General features: G+C 35.1%; 2 long non-coding RNA genes across 9 annotated transcripts in view; one reads left to right on the top strand and one right to left on the bottom strand.

Annotated features, from left to right (window-relative positions):
* Window positions 1-15,918, bottom strand: part of LOC129051625 (uncharacterized) — a 214,512-nt gene that overhangs the window by 32,281 nt on the left and 166,313 nt on the right. The window lies entirely within an intron of this gene.
* Window positions 1-15,918, top strand: part of LOC129051626 (uncharacterized) — a 91,695-nt gene that overhangs the window by 69,250 nt on the left and 6,527 nt on the right. The window contains exon 5 of one of the 3 annotated variants that reach the window (XR_010137616.1): window positions 263-310. The exons of the other annotated variants lie outside the window; for them this stretch is intronic. This is a non-coding gene — a long non-coding RNA (uncharacterized LOC129051626). The remainder of the gene's footprint in view (window positions 1-262; window positions 311-15,918) is intronic. 3 annotated transcript variants of the gene reach the window in all.

Here is a 15,918-nt window from a genome sequence, read left to right as displayed (position 1 = left end):
AGATCATGTGAAATGAATGAATGTGGAAAAAAATAAAATGCTCAGTGATCTGTATGAAACAGCACGGAGCCGTGATGCTACACTAAAGTGCAAGACAGATCAGGACAATGTCACCTGCAGCAATTAAGTTTTAAGATAAAAGAGAAAAATAGCGTTTGTCTCATTAATACTTTGTTCTTCACAAAAAATAGAATATGATAAGATTTTCTTTGCACTTATTTTTCCTAAAATATTATATTTGTATGATTTTTTTTTTAAAAAGAGCACAAGAAAAAGAAGAAAAGAAACAGGGAGCAAGAAGTGAACGAAAGTATGCCTTCCAGTACTACTTGGGTTTTATAATCTTGATAAGTATACTTCCATTGAATTAAGAGAAGAAAATGTTAATAGCAGAGTAAGAACACATCTACCACAAGTTAAATTCTTTCCATCAGTCATAGAAGTCACCATGTCTTTCAGGCCGGGCGCGGTGGCTCACGCCTGTAATCCCAGCACTTTGGGAGGCCGAGGCAGGTGGATCACAAGGTCAGGAGATTGAGACCATCCTGGCTAACACGGTGAAACCCGGTCTCTACAAAAAATACAAAAAATTAGCTGGGCATGGTGGCGGGTGCCTGTAGTCCCAGCTACTCGGGAGGCTGAGGCCAGAGAGTCGCTTGAACCCGGGAGATGCAGCTTGCAGTGAGCCAAGATCACACCACTGCACTCCAGCCTGGGCAACAGAGCAAGATTCCATCTCAAAAAAAAAAAAAAAAAAAAAAAGTCATCAGGTCTTTCTACAACACCACACATGAAAACTACTTAAAGAAACAGTAAGTTATGGGCCTGGCATGGTGGCTCACGCCTGTAATCCCAGCACTTTGGGAGGCCGAGGCGGGTGGATCACCTGAGGTCAGGAGTTCAAGACCAGCCTGACCAACATGGAGAAACCCTGTCTCTAACTAAAAATACAAAAATTAGCTGGGCACAGTGGCACATGCCTGTAATCCCAGCTACTCACGAGGCCGAGGCAGGAGAATCACTTGAACCCGGGAGATAGAGGTTGTGGTGAGCGCAGATCACGCCATTGTTACACTTCAGCCTGGGCAACAAGAGCGAAACTCCGTCCAAAAAAGGAAAAAAAGAAAAGAGTACAAAACAGTAAGTTATAAAACAGTATAATACACTCAATTTTAAAACAATTTTTAAAAGGTTCAACATTTGTATCTATAGATTAAGAAATAAGGTCCAGGATACTTCATAAAGTTGTTAAATATATTATCAAATACTAGTGATGATGAGTACGAAGCTGGCAAAAGAAACAGCACAGGCATATTTCTACCTGATGGAGCGACCACAGATTGTGGTGAAAAGCAGGAGAGCAGTCAGTATCTTTCATTTATGGAGTCTGTCCTACTTGTGGCTTCTCTGTGCTCCCCCACCAAGACAGTACTGGCATAACTGTTTGGATACTACAGCAGAAGCCAGAAGATGTGTCTAAGTTGTGATAATGGCGATGGTATTTTTAGACTTGAAATGGATTGAATTTCACTTAGTATGCTAATAATCAAATAGTAGTGCATCTTCATAAGCCTGAAAAAACTGTCCTTTTTGTCTTTTATTTAATATTTTGCAACCATGAACTCGCCTTCCTCTATGACCTCAGTACATATTGGTGGGTTGTAAGATGTGTATAATTCCTGATAGCTCTAAAAACTCTCAACACTTAAATGCATTTACAAAGAGTATATTTATTTTTATTCAGCCCCCAATTATCTGTACAAATGCCATTAAAATACGGAATTGATGAAATCCACAGAGAAATCATCAAACTTTATTTTAGCCATTAGTTTCAACCACCTCCTATACCTCAACTTCATAAGAAACCATAAAAAATATTTAATAATATTTTTGAGCAGTAAAGAGTCCCACTTCCCTTCCCAACCTATTAATAAACAATATCAGGAACCAAAGGTGAACGACAAAGATAAACCAAAAACAAACAAATGACTGTTGATGAACCATGCAGAAAATAAACTTTGAGCGATATATGTACATTTTATATATATATATATTTCTACAGATTGTGCTGAATATAGTGAGTATTTAAACTGTAACTAGGAAAGATCTTGATCTTTCAAGAAAGACAAGATAAATTATCAATTTATTTTTAAAAAGGCCTCCAGGTACCACTCATTTATTTCAAGGGTCTTTAATTAGAAGCAGTGTATCTGCTGATATACTATGCAAAACTCTATGGTGCTGTAACATAGCTACACCACTTCTTAATGTAAGTGTGTGACTCAAAAACAGTTCTGAATCATTTCTATATACTACTCATGGTGCCGTTCAAAATGCTTGAAATGTTGTTGACTTTGGACTTTGTTCCACAGCTAATTTAAGAACTGTGAAACAAGGTATTGCATTGTATCATATTCAAATATTGTCATTGACACGAAGGAAATTTTCAGTTGTCTGACTTCAGATTATTTTTTCTGAAACCTTATGAATGAAATGAAATACTATGGCAGAACAGAAAAACATGACCTTTAGGGATAGCCTTCTGAATACTTGTTCTGCTTGATGAATTAGATTATGCTGTTTAAAATCATTGAGCCTTGGTTTCATCATCTGAGAAAAGTAGATAATATTTACATTAAAGTTTTGTCCTGAGAGACTTGTTAGACAGTATTGTAACACGAATGTATTTGACACATAATAAGCACTTCATAAAAATTAATTTTCCTTATTCCCTTCCAACAATAAAATCTACATTTAAATAGAAAAGCACTCCATCAATAGTGCATTAACATAAGGAGAAAATTTAAAAAATATATTTAGTAAAATATCCTGAGGAATGGAAATGATTCTGAAATTAATTTATATAGCAACTCTTAACCCCTGTAAATTACCAAGTTTAAAGAGGAACAGTTATTTTCTTGTATATATTTAATTATTTTACATATTGTCTGGTTTCAGGAGACATTATGCTAAAACTACAGCAGGTAATCTTATAGGCATCTGTACCTTGGCACAAAAGGATAAAAATAAAGAATTCTAGTTTCTTTCTCTGTGTCATAGAAGGATACATATATCCACTTAAACTTTTCTCCACTTAACTTATGTTTTAAGGCCTTATAAAAACAGAATTGCTTGAGCTACCAATATGTTAGAACGTCAGTTGATATATGTTCACTGAAAGGCATCATAATATCTTATCTTACTTACAACCTTATTTATAGAACATAATTATTCACTCATAAGTACATGTACCTCATAGTAAGCTATGGTACATTATACTATCACAGTGTAGAAAAAAATCAGGCAGACTTACCAAACCTTTAGAAAGTTTCAGAATTTAAACTTGACAATACTATTTTGTTGAATTTGGAAGGTAAAGGAAAAGAAAGTTTACACTGAAGCAGAACTGTTTCAGATATAGTTCAGTGGTATTGGGGAATTTGAGTCTGAAACAGGCAGAAAAGAAAGAAAAATTTATAAGGTAGCAGACAAAATATAATTAGAACCAGCTTGGAAAATATTTTGTGTTCAAATATTCCACTGTTCTTGATGTCTACACTTTTAGTTGTAATATTTAACATTTTATTTGAGGGATTTTTTTCCCAAAATTATTTTACTTTGGTTAAAAATAATGCGGAAGGGAGAGTAAGTGAAATGAAAAGTGAGAAATCCCACCATGCACTCTGTACCATAATTTGTTCTGGGATTTTACTTTTCTTGGAAATATCCCTTTTGTCAAGGGTTCATCTCTTCTTCTTGGCTAGCTTTAACTAATTTTCTGCATTTCATGAAGTCAAATCTGAAAATGTCACAATTTCTTCATATTGACTGCAACATATGCCTATTGACTCAGATTCCCTGTTCACTATTTAAATCTCCTAATTGGCGTAAGAGAAACAAGGTAATAGATTAGCATGTTTGAAACACAGCTTTATTCTATAGGACTTAATATTATCAAACAATTAAATTAGAGGGTGATTGAAAATATGTTATTTTCAGAAAATAGTATTTGGTAACAAACTCCAAAGCCATTTTCCCCATGATATGGATCAGGATTTTCAAACGTTTTAGATAGTTTAGAGCTAGAAGTGTATATAAATCAGGAATAGAATATTTTCGTGCTGTAGGGCTCTCTGTATATTATTTTTCTAATAGGTGGTCTCATAATATGTCAGATTCAGCTTTATCTTAAAATTGAACTCAGTGTTGAAAGCAGATGAAAATTATACTTGATCTCATTTTTGGTCATATAGGATTTTAACCAAGCAAAAGAGAATGCAAGCATCATAGAAAAATGCCACAAACTATAAATAGACATGATGGCAGTCATAGCAGTAGTACCATTTTGAACCTTTCCAAACAGTTTTTCCTCAAATGTAGATGGAGCCATGAGAACGAAACAATTCAGTACCTAACCCAAAGCCAATCTGCACCCCAAAATGACATTACCAGATATCCACACAAACTCCAACTGTGAGGCACATGTGTTTGGAGGAGAGGAGTGGGTAGTGTTAAACAACTAGCAATAGCAAAACCACATATTTTGGCAATTATGTTACAGTAAGTAGAGAGCAGACAAGTGAATTGAAGACCTGGAGAACTAAGAAAACAAATATTCAAAGCAAGTACCCCAAATAGAAGAGATTTTAACTCAGCCTGAAAGTAAAGCTGACTATTCTAGGAATAGCAGGTAAAAGGGGGAGAGAATTTCACTATGCAATTTGCTGGGAGAATAAAGAAAGTCTTTGAAGGTTTGAAAGATATGGATGCAATCTGAGCCCTATGAATTTTGCATACTCTGAAATCAAACCTTCTAAGGCAAAACCTGAAATGAAAAAATAAAGGAAGAAAACAAAATAATATATGCAAAGAGTAGAAATTAAATTGAAAGAGACAGAAGCATTAGGGGCAAAGAGAAGTGAATGCCCATATAAAAAGTAAAGAAGAAACATGGGAGGCAAACCTCAGAAAGTACAAGCTCATTTTAGCACTTGATTGCTTTTGTTTAGTTCCACATTTCAGCATAGCATTCTAGTGTGTTTAAGTTAACAAGATGGGAGACTCTTTACTTCTTGAGCAAGCTTTGCCTGGATATCCTGCAATGAAAAAAGGTTGATAGCCTTGATTTTTTTAATTAAGCTTTATATGTTGAGAACATTATAAGTTCACATGCAATTGTAAGAGAGAATACAGAGAGAGCCCTTGAAGACTTTTTCAGTTTTTCCCAATGTGACATCAGACAAAACTATAGTATAATATTACAACCAGGGGGGCCGGGCACTGTGGCTCATGCCTGTATTCCCAGCACAGTGGGAGGCCAAGGTAAAAGAAACATTCAAGGCCAAGAGTTTGAAACAAGGACAACATAGCCGAGACCCCATCTATACAAAGTAATTTTTTAAAAATAAATTTGCTAGGCATGGTGGCGAATGCCTATAGTCCCAACTCCTCAGGAGATGGAGGTGGGAAGATTGCGTGATCCCACAAGTTCAAGATTACAGGCAGGGTACAGTGGCTCACACCTGTAATCCCAGCACTTTGGGAAGCTGACACAGGTGGATTGCTTGTGGTCAGGAGTTCGAGACCGGCCTTCCCTACAATGCGAAAGCCCATCTCTACTAAAATACAAAATTTAGCCAGGCATGGTGGCGGGTGCCTGTAATCCCAGCTACTCGGGAGACTAAGGCAGGAGAATTGCTTGAACCCAGGAGGCAGAGGTTGCAGTGAGCCGGGATCATACCACTACCCTCCAGCCTGGGCAACAGAGCAAGACTCCATATCAAAAAAAAAAAAAAAAAAAAGATTACAGCGAGCTGTAATTGTGCCAATGCACTCCAGCCTGGACATCAGACGGGGACACTGTCTCAAAAAAGAAAAAAGAGTAAAATACCCATTACAATCAGGATATAGACAACAGTTCCATCACTGTATGAGTCTGTTCTTATGCTGCTAATAAAGACATACCCAAGACTGAGTAATTTATAAAGGAAAGAGGTTTAATGGACTCAGGAGGACCCACAGACACTCAGACTGTTCCTACAGGACCAGGGAGACACCCCAAATACTGTGAGTGCCCCAACTGCAGAAGTGGGAAAGGGAGAGCCTCCTCTCCTGAACACACACCCCAACTGGAGAAACTGAAGGTCTATTTGTGGAAAAAGTTTCCAGCCTGACCTAGAGCTGAGTCAATTTAGAGGGTCCAGTGGAACACAGGGGCAGAGGAAGCAGCAGAAAGGCCCTGGGAGCTAGCTGAGTCCCCAAGAGGCCATTTCTCCCTGGCACAACAGGGATTCATTGGGAGGGTAGCCAGAGGAATTGGGGGAAAAGACGACAGACAGAAGGAAATCTCCAGCTGAACTTGGTAACAATTTCAACAGGGTGAGAAGCCTCCTGGCCAAAACTCGGGGGAGAGCGTCAATCCAGCGTGCATACTCCAGGCAGGGGAAGAACCCAGCCCTTTTCTTTCACAGCTGGGATGCAGGTAACGTGGAGCAAGTTCTCAAGCTCCAGCTCGCCCACCACCTGGAAACAGACTCAGAGTTGTTGGGGGTGGGGGGACACGGTGGGAGTGAGACCAGCCCTTCAGTTTGCCTGGGAGCTGGGTGAGGCCTGTGACTGCCGGCTTTCCCCGACTTCCCTGACAACCTGCAAACAAAAAAAAATAGCCAGAATCTACAACGAATTCAAAGGAATCAGCAAGACAAAAGCAAATAATCCCATCAAAAAGTGGGCTTGTATTCATGAAAGATATTGGCCTTTAGTATTATTTTTTGTACTGTCTTTGTCTGGTTTTTAATGTAAGGTAATACCAACTTCATAAAATAAACTGGGAAAGATCTTTTCCTTTTCTTTTTCTGGAATAGAATGTGTAAGATTGGTGTTCAATCAATTTAGTAAACAATCAAAAAAAAAGGACACCAAATTACTGTAGCTAGAGAATATCTTCTGGCCCACTCTCCTCTCCTTATAATACAGAAAACCTAATTAATTTAAATTACAACAAGAGAAAAAAGAGTGTAGTTAAATCTTATACAAAATTTTATATTAAAAATAGATTAACGTTTCTACTAGAATGACATGCCAAAAAACAGACAAAATTGTTACCTTAATATCTAAAATTAAGTAAAAAATGAATAAAATGAAAGAAAAAGCATAGAATGGAAGTAGAACAATTCATAAGATGTTTACATTAAAATATTTGAATAGAAAATGGAAAATATGTTGATAGAATTTTAGACAATATGCTCATTTCAAAAATAAAAATAAGTGAATATAACTCATTAAAAACACTCATTTTTGTTTATAGAAAACTTTATCAAGTTGAGAGAGTTCCTTTCTATTCCTATGTTTCCTGAGCATTTTTTAAAATTATAAATAGTGGTTAAACTTTGCCAAATCATTTTTATGTATCAATTAAAATGTAAATAAAATTGAAAAGAAAATTGGTCAAAAAAGCAAAGCTTATCCGCCATGATCAAGTGGGCTTCATTCCTGGGATGTAAGGCTGGTTCAACATATGCAAATCAATAAACGTAATCCAGCATATAAACAGAACCAATGACAAAAACCACATGATTATCTCAATAGATGCAGAAAAGGCTTTTGACAAAATTCAACAACACTTCATGCTAAAAACTCTCAATAAATTAGGTATCGATGGGACGTATCTCAAAATAATAAGAGCTATCTATGACAAACCCACAGCCAATATCATACTGAATGGGCAAAAACTAGAAGCATTCCCTTTGAAAACTGGCACAAGACAGAGATGCCTTCTCTCACCACTTCTATTCAACATAGTGTTGGAAGTTCTGGCCAGGGCAGTCAGCCAGGAGAAGGAAATAAAGGGTATTCAATTAGCAAAAGAGGAAGTCAAATTGTCCCTGTTTGCAGATGACATGATTGTACATCTAGAAAACCCCATTGTCTCAGCCCAAAATCTCCTTAAGCTGATAGGCAACTTCAGCAAAGTCTCAGGATACAAAATCAATGTGCAAAAATCACAAGCATTCTTATACACCAATAACAGACAGAGAGCCAAATCATGAGTGAACTCCCATTCACAATTACTTCAAAGAGAATAAAATACCTAGGAATCCAACTTACAAGGGACGTGAAGGACCTCTTCAAGGAGAACTACAAACCACTGCTCAGTGAAATAAAAGAGGACACAAACAAACGGAAGAACATTCCATGCTCATGGGTAGGAAGAATCAATATCGTGAAAATGGCCATACTGCCCAAGGTAATTTATAGATTCGATGCCATCCCCATCAAGCTACCAATGACTTTCTTCACAGAATTGGAAAAAACTACTTTAAAGTTCATATGGAACCAAAAAAGAGCCCACATTGCCAAGTCAATCCTAAGCCAAAACAACAAAGCTGGAAGCATCACGCTACCTGACTTCAAACTATACTACAAGGCTACAGTAACCAAAACAGCATGGTACTGCTACCAAAACAGAGATATAGACCAATGAAACAGAACAGAGCCCTCAGAAATAATGCCACACATCTACAACTATCTGATCTTTGACAAACCTGACAAAAACAGGAAATGGGGAAAGGATTCCCTATTTAATAAATGGTGCTGGGAAAACTGGCTAGCCATATGTAGAAAGCTGAAACTGGATCCCTTCCTTACACCTTATACAAAAATTAATTCAAGATGGATTAAAGACTTAAATGTTAGACCTAAAGCCATAAAAACCCTAGAAGAAAACATAGGCAATATGATTCAGGACACAGGCATGGGCAAGGACTTCATGTCTAAAACACCAAAAGCAATGGCAACAAAAGCCAAAATTGACAAATGGGATCTAATTAAACTAAAGAGCTTCTGCACAGCAAAAGAAACTACCGTCAGAGTGAACAGGCAACCTAGAGAATGGGAGAACATTTTTGCAATCTACTCATCTGACAAAGGGCTAATATCCAGAATCTACAATGAACTCAAACAAATTTACAAGAAAAAACAAACAACCCCATCAACAAGTGGGCGAAGGACATGAACAGACACTTCTCAAAAAAAGACATTTATGCAGCCAAAATACACCTGAAAAAATGCTTATCATCACTGGCCATCAGAGAAATGCAAATCAAAACCACAATGAGATGCCATCTTACACCAATTAGAATGGCGATCATTAAAAAGTCAGGAAACAACAGGTGCTGGAGAGGATGTGGAGAAATAGGAACACTTTTACACTGTTGGTGGGACTGTAAACTAGTTCAACCATTGTGGAAGTCAGTGTGGAGATTCCTCAGGGATCCAGAACTAGAAATACCATTTGATCCAGCCGTCCCATTACTGGGTATATACCCAAAGGATTATAAATCATGCTGCTATAAAGACACATGCACACGTATGTTTATTGCGGCACTATTCACAATAGCAAAGACTTAGAACCAGCCCAAATGTCCAACAATGATAGACTGGATTAAGAAAATGTGGCACATATACACCATGGGATACTAGGCAACCGTAAAAAATGATGAGTTCATGTCCTTTGTAGGGACATGGATGAAGCTGGAAACCATCATTCTCAGCAAACTATCACAAGGACAAAAAACCAAACACCACATGTTCTCATTCATAAGTGGGAATTGAACAACAAGAACACATGGACACAGGAAGGGGAACATCACACACTGGGGCCTGTTGTGGGGTGGGGGGAGGGGGGAGGGATAATATCAGGAGATATACCTAATGTTAAATGACGAGTTAATGGGTGCAGCACACCAACATGGCACATGTATACATATGTAACAAACCTTTACGTTGTGCACATGTACCTTAAAACTTAAAGTATAATTAAAAAAAAAAAAGCAAAGAAAAATATATGAACTCAGATATATTTATAGGTATAAAAGATAGGAAATAGAGCTCCCTGGAACGATGGTGCACAGCAACATTTACAAATAATTATTCAAAAAATATTTGGAATCAATGAAAACTTGTACCTAGAGATTGAAAGGCCATACCACATCACTGAAAATTTAGTCAAATATAGCCAACACTATGACATAGCCAAGTGAATCTATTTAATGTTAAAGGGGCTTTGGAAATCTTGAAACATCAAAGCAAAATGTACAATTCACTTATGAAGGGAAGAAAATCATATTGTCATTAATGTTCAACAGCAATGATTTACACCAGAAAATAGCAAAGACACATATTTAACACATTTAAGGAAAAAAGAGTAAGCCAACGATTACATATCCTGACAAACTTACTTTTAATTGTAAAGGCTAGACAACAAGTATTGTAAATATTCAAGAAAATGGAAAATAAGATTCTTCTCAGAGTTTCTTCGGTATCGTAGCCGAAAGTGAGTTCCAGACATTCAAAATAGCTAGAGAGACCTATAATGGATATGATGATCGCTGAATATATATTTACCTGTAAAATTAAGGGACAGAAAAAGAGTAGAGTGTGTAAAAGTCATGTTTTGATATTGTAGATGCAGTAGAACTATCAAAATAATGGAAAGAGATGAAGTAGAATATGTAAAATTAAATAGTGCTTAATGATATAAGTGGCATTAGCTAAGGAAAAAAGGCAATTACTTTAAATTAGAATCTGTGTAATGGAAAGGGGAATGTATGCAAAATTCATTATTAGATAAGTTCAATGTTGTTTAGAGAAGGTAGAACTGATAGATTACCTGACCACCACCCCAAATAAAAGAAGATAAAGAAAAATATGTAATAGTATATTGACCTTAAGTGAAAAAATAGTAATTTTTTTAAAAACAGAAAAGGAAAATATAGACGTGGGAAACTGTTACACAATTGAAAATTCATGTAACTGGAGCCTCACAAGGAAAGGAAAGAGAGAATGAGACACATTCAATATTTGACCTGACAATAGCTGAGATTCTTCCAAAATTTATGGGGTGCTAGAAACTGTCTTTATATTGCTGTAAATTGGTATAATGTGTGAAGGTATGCCTAAGGTCAGCGCTCCTTTAGATTTTTTACTACACAGATTTTATTTCCTGATTGAAAAATATAAATTTACAAATATACATAAAAAGAGCTCTGAAAATCAACTGTCTTAGTTGGATTTCCCCAAAAGCACATTCTGATATTAGGATTCTAGTGCAGGTGGTTTATTTGGGAGGTAAAGCTAGAAAACTTAGAGGTGAGGTAAAAAGGAGAGAAAGTAAATAATGTGTTTTTAAAACTCTTTGTTACATTGTACAAATGGAGATAAATTCCACTGGGAAACTCTTAAGAGTCAGATAAAAAAGTGTCTCAGAGATAATCTACTAAATTTCCAAACAATTCTTGGAAGGGCTCTAATTTCCTGGAATGTTGGTCTGGCCAAATGGGCAGCGTAAAGGACCACAGTGGCAACAGAAAGTCCCCAAAGACTAAGAGGATGGGATTTAGACATTTTGGGTACCCTCTGAAGAAGTTGTGGGTGATCTGGGTGGGTCAATAGCAATTTGATAAACCAACCAATTGGAATGTCTAATTTACATCCTAATTCAATCAAGGAAATTTCAGCATTTACTGGATATTTGTTGTCATTGAGGAATTAACGTTAGTTTTATGTGATATATATGGTTAGGTAATATAAAAACAAGTTTATTTATTTATTGAAAGAGGGTCTCACTCTGTTGCCCAGGCTAGAGTGCAGTGACCTGATCATTGCTCACTGCAGCCTCAAGCTTCTAGGCTCAAGCAATCCTCCTGCCTCAGCCTCCCAAGTAGTTGGGACTACAGGTGCAAGTTCTCACTATGCTTCCCAGGCTGGTCTCACACTCCTGGGCTTAAGAGATCCTCCTGCCCTATCCTACCAAAACCCTAGAATTACAGGTGTGAGCCACTCTGCCTGGCAAAATAAGTATATTTAAAAATATACATAGTGAATTACTTGAGAATAAAATATTACGTGTGTGGTTTTACCTCAAAATATATCAAAAAGATGGGAGAAGATTTTGGCAGAAGAACTGATGAACTAAATTGTCAAGAGTGGATAATTACTTAAGATGGTTTTGGGTACATAAGGTTTTATGATAAAATTAGCTTTAATTTTGCATATATTTAAAATTTTCCATAATAAAAGTTATTATTTTAATAAGAAAAAAGTAAAGAGGTATACATGGCTCACACAAACCCAATAATTTAGGGCAGTAAAGTATATCTAGTTGGAATTTTGAAAACTCCATAGCCCCTTAACTGTTAGTGTCTAAATTTAATTAATTCCCATATAAAAATCACTTAAACTAGGGCAATAACTTTGAAGAAAATTAAGTTTTGAATATGAATATTAATCAATACTAATTGAAATTACAATGGAAGTTAGTCACTTCACAGCATTTTTACTTTGAAGTTATATGAGATAATATTCATCATGATGCAAATAAATCATATGCAGGAATTATACAAATTTCTACAGACATGAGTGTCTCCTCAAAATTCTGATATTTACTAGACAAACTGCAATTGAGCAGTTGTCTTCTTAGAGATTCTTTTTTCTAAGAAGATTGCTCTTAAGTTGTTTATCTATGAGCCATGCAATGTTACAAAAAACTAGATCCTAACATAGAATAGAGTAATATAGTAATTTAACTATGAAAAAGTGAGAAAATTTCAGTTCTCAATTGTCTAATAATTTCACAGAGTACAATTTAGTCATTTAGAAAATTTCCCAAAGTATTTATTTTTTTTCCAAAAAAAGTACAGTTAGACTGAATTGTCTGTTAGTTCTAGCTAATTTATAAAGGAAAATGGAGACCTCTGGCTTGAGAATGATTCTAAAATCAGTGTGTAAATCAAAACTAATATAAGATTAAATAAGAATTATCTGTGGAACTCTATTAAATCCTAATATCTTAAAAATCATTTCTGTCTTATATTCAGGATTTTTGCTAAATGAGTAGATTATGGCTGATCTTGACAATGATTTCGGAAAATGGTTAACTATGTGGGATCATGGACATGTTAACTTGTTTCACTACAGTAACCATTTTACTATTTATTTGAATCTTATAAATAATGCTTTATGCCTTAAATATATACAATAAAGTTCATTTTTTAAAATGGAATATCCTGGTCGGGCACGGTGGCTTAAGCCTGTAATCCTAGCACTTTGGGAGGCCCAGGTGGGTGGATCACCTGATGTTGGGAGTTCGAGACCAGCCTGACCAACATGGAGAAACCCCATCTCTACTAAAAATACAAAAAAATTAGCCAGATGTGGTGGCATGTGCCTGTAGTCCCAGCTACTCGGGAGGCTGAGGTAGGAGAATCGCTTGAACCCGGGAGGCGGAGGTTGACGTGAGCTGAGATGGCGCCACTGCACTCCAGCTTGGGCAACAAGAGCAAAACTCTGTCTCAAAAAAAAAAAAAAAAAAAAAAAAGGAATATCCCTTAGTACTCTCAGTAAAATCAGATTTTCTTTTATCAACTTATACCTGTTTACATTTCTTCAATCTTCATAGGTTATAAATTTTTCAAAATTACAATTTGGAGCAAAGGGTTGTTGGAGACAATGAATACAGACAAACTTTCTATTTTTATTGCTGTATTTTCTGATAAAACATGCAGACTTCATAACATTAGTACTTTAAAAAAAAATTTTTACAAATTGAAGGAGATACAAGTACAGGTTTCTAACATGCATACACTGGGTAGTGCTGAAGTCTGAGCTTTTAGTAGAACCATCACCCAAATAGTATACATCATATCCATTGGGTAATTTCTCATCCCTCACCCTCCTTCCACCCACTCACCTTTCTGAGTTTCCAGTGTCTATTATTTCACTGTCTATGTCCATATCTACAAATTATTTAACTCCCACTTATAAGTGAGACTATGTGGTATATGACATTCTGTTTCTGAGTTAATTTACTTAATATAATGTCCTCCAGTTCTACCCACGTTGCTGCAAAATACATGATTTCATTCTTTTCTAATGGCTAAGAAGTGTGTGTATATATATATATATATATATATATAATATACACATATATGTATATATGTGTATATATGTATGTGTGTGTATATATATGTGTGTGTATATATATGTATATACACACATATGGACACACACACACAGACACACACCCCACATTTTCTTTATTCAGTCATGATGAACACTTGGGTTGATTCCATATCTCTGCTATTGCAAACAATGCTGCAATAAACATATGAGTGCACTATATATATATATAAAATATATAAATATATATAATGTATATATAAAATATATAAATATATATAATATATATAAAATATATAAATATATATAATATATATATAATATACAAATATATATATAAAATATATAAATATATATTATATATATAAAATATATAAATATATATAATATATATAAAATATAAATATATATAATATATAAAAATATATATTATATATATAAAATATAGATAGATAGATAGATAGATAGATAGATAGATAGATAGATAGATAGAATGCTTTCTTTTCCTTTGGATGGATACCCACTAGTGGAATTACTGGTTTGAATGGTAGTTCTATTCTCAGTTATTTGAGAAATCTCCATACTGCTTTCCATAGAGATTGTAGTAATATACATTTCCACCAACAGTATAAGCATTCTTTTTTTGTCTTTTTGTATTCTCAACATGTGTTGTTTTTGACTTTTCCATTCTGACTGTTGTAAGACTGTATCTCATTGTGGTTTTAATTTGCATTTCTCTAATGATTAGTGATGTTTAGCAATTTTTTTATGTTTGTTGGCTGCTTGTATGTCTCCTTTTGAAAAGTGTTCATGTCCTTTGCCCACTTTTTAATAGGGTTATTTTTTTCTCTCATTGAGTTAAGTTCCTTGAAGATTCTATTAGTCCTTTGCCAAATGCATAGTTTGCAATGTAGATTGTCTGTTTACTCTGTTGGTTATTTCTTTTGCTGTGCAGAAGTTTCTAATTTAACAAAGTCTGATTTGCCTATTTTTTTTATTGCTGTTGCATTTGCTTTTGTATTCTTAGTCATAAATTCTTTGCCAAGGCCAATGTACAGAAGAGTTTTTCTTAGTTTTTTTTCTATGAGTTTTTATAGTTTTAGGACTTACATTTAAGACTTTAATCTATCTTGAGTAAATTTTGGTATATGGTGAGAGATATGGGTCCAATTTTATTCTTCTGAATATAGCCATCCAATTTTCCCAGCACTATTTATTCAACAGAGTGTCCTTTCCTCATGTTTTTTTTTTTTTTTTTTTGTCAGCTTTTTTGGAGATCGGTTGGCTGTAGGTATGCGACTTTATTTCTGGATTATCTGTTGATATCCATTGATATATATGTCTATTTTTATACCATTTCCATGCAGTTTTGGTTACTATCACCTTGTAGCATAATTTGAAGTTCGGTAATGTGATGTCTCCAGCTTTGTTCTCTTTGCTTAGAATTGCTTTGGCTATTTGTGCTTTTTCTGTTTTTGTTCCATGTGTATTTTAGGATTGTTTTTCTAGTTATGTAAAAAAAAATGACATTTGTATTTTCATAGAAACTGAATTGAGTATTTAGATTGCTTTGGGCAGTATGGTATTGTAATGATGCTAATTCTTCCAATCTATGAGTATGGGGGTTATAGCATTCCTTGCAGAGATCTCTGAACTCCTTGGTTAAATGTATTCCTAGGGTTTTGTATTGTTTTGTTTTGATAGCTATTGTAAATGGGATTTAGTTCTTGATCTGATTCGCAGCTTGATCATTATTGATCAAATGCTACTGATTTTTGTACATTGATTTTTGTATGCCAAAATTTTACTAAATTCACTTATCAAATATAGGAGACTTCTGAGGAATCTTTAGGGTTTTCTAGGTATAAGAGCATATAAGGAAACAACAATAATTTGACTTCCTCTCTCCCAATTTGGATGGCTTTTATTTCTTTCTCTTGCTAGATTGTTAAGGAGAGGACT

This window comes from Pongo abelii, chromosome 17 (genome assembly GCF_028885655.2).
Source record: "Pongo abelii isolate AG06213 chromosome 17, NHGRI_mPonAbe1-v2.0_pri, whole genome shotgun sequence".
Taxonomy (NCBI): Eukaryota; Metazoa; Chordata; class Mammalia; order Primates; family Hominidae; genus Pongo; species Pongo abelii.
The sequence above is the reverse complement of the archived record's forward strand: the minus strand, read 5'-3'. Positions and strand labels throughout refer to the sequence as shown.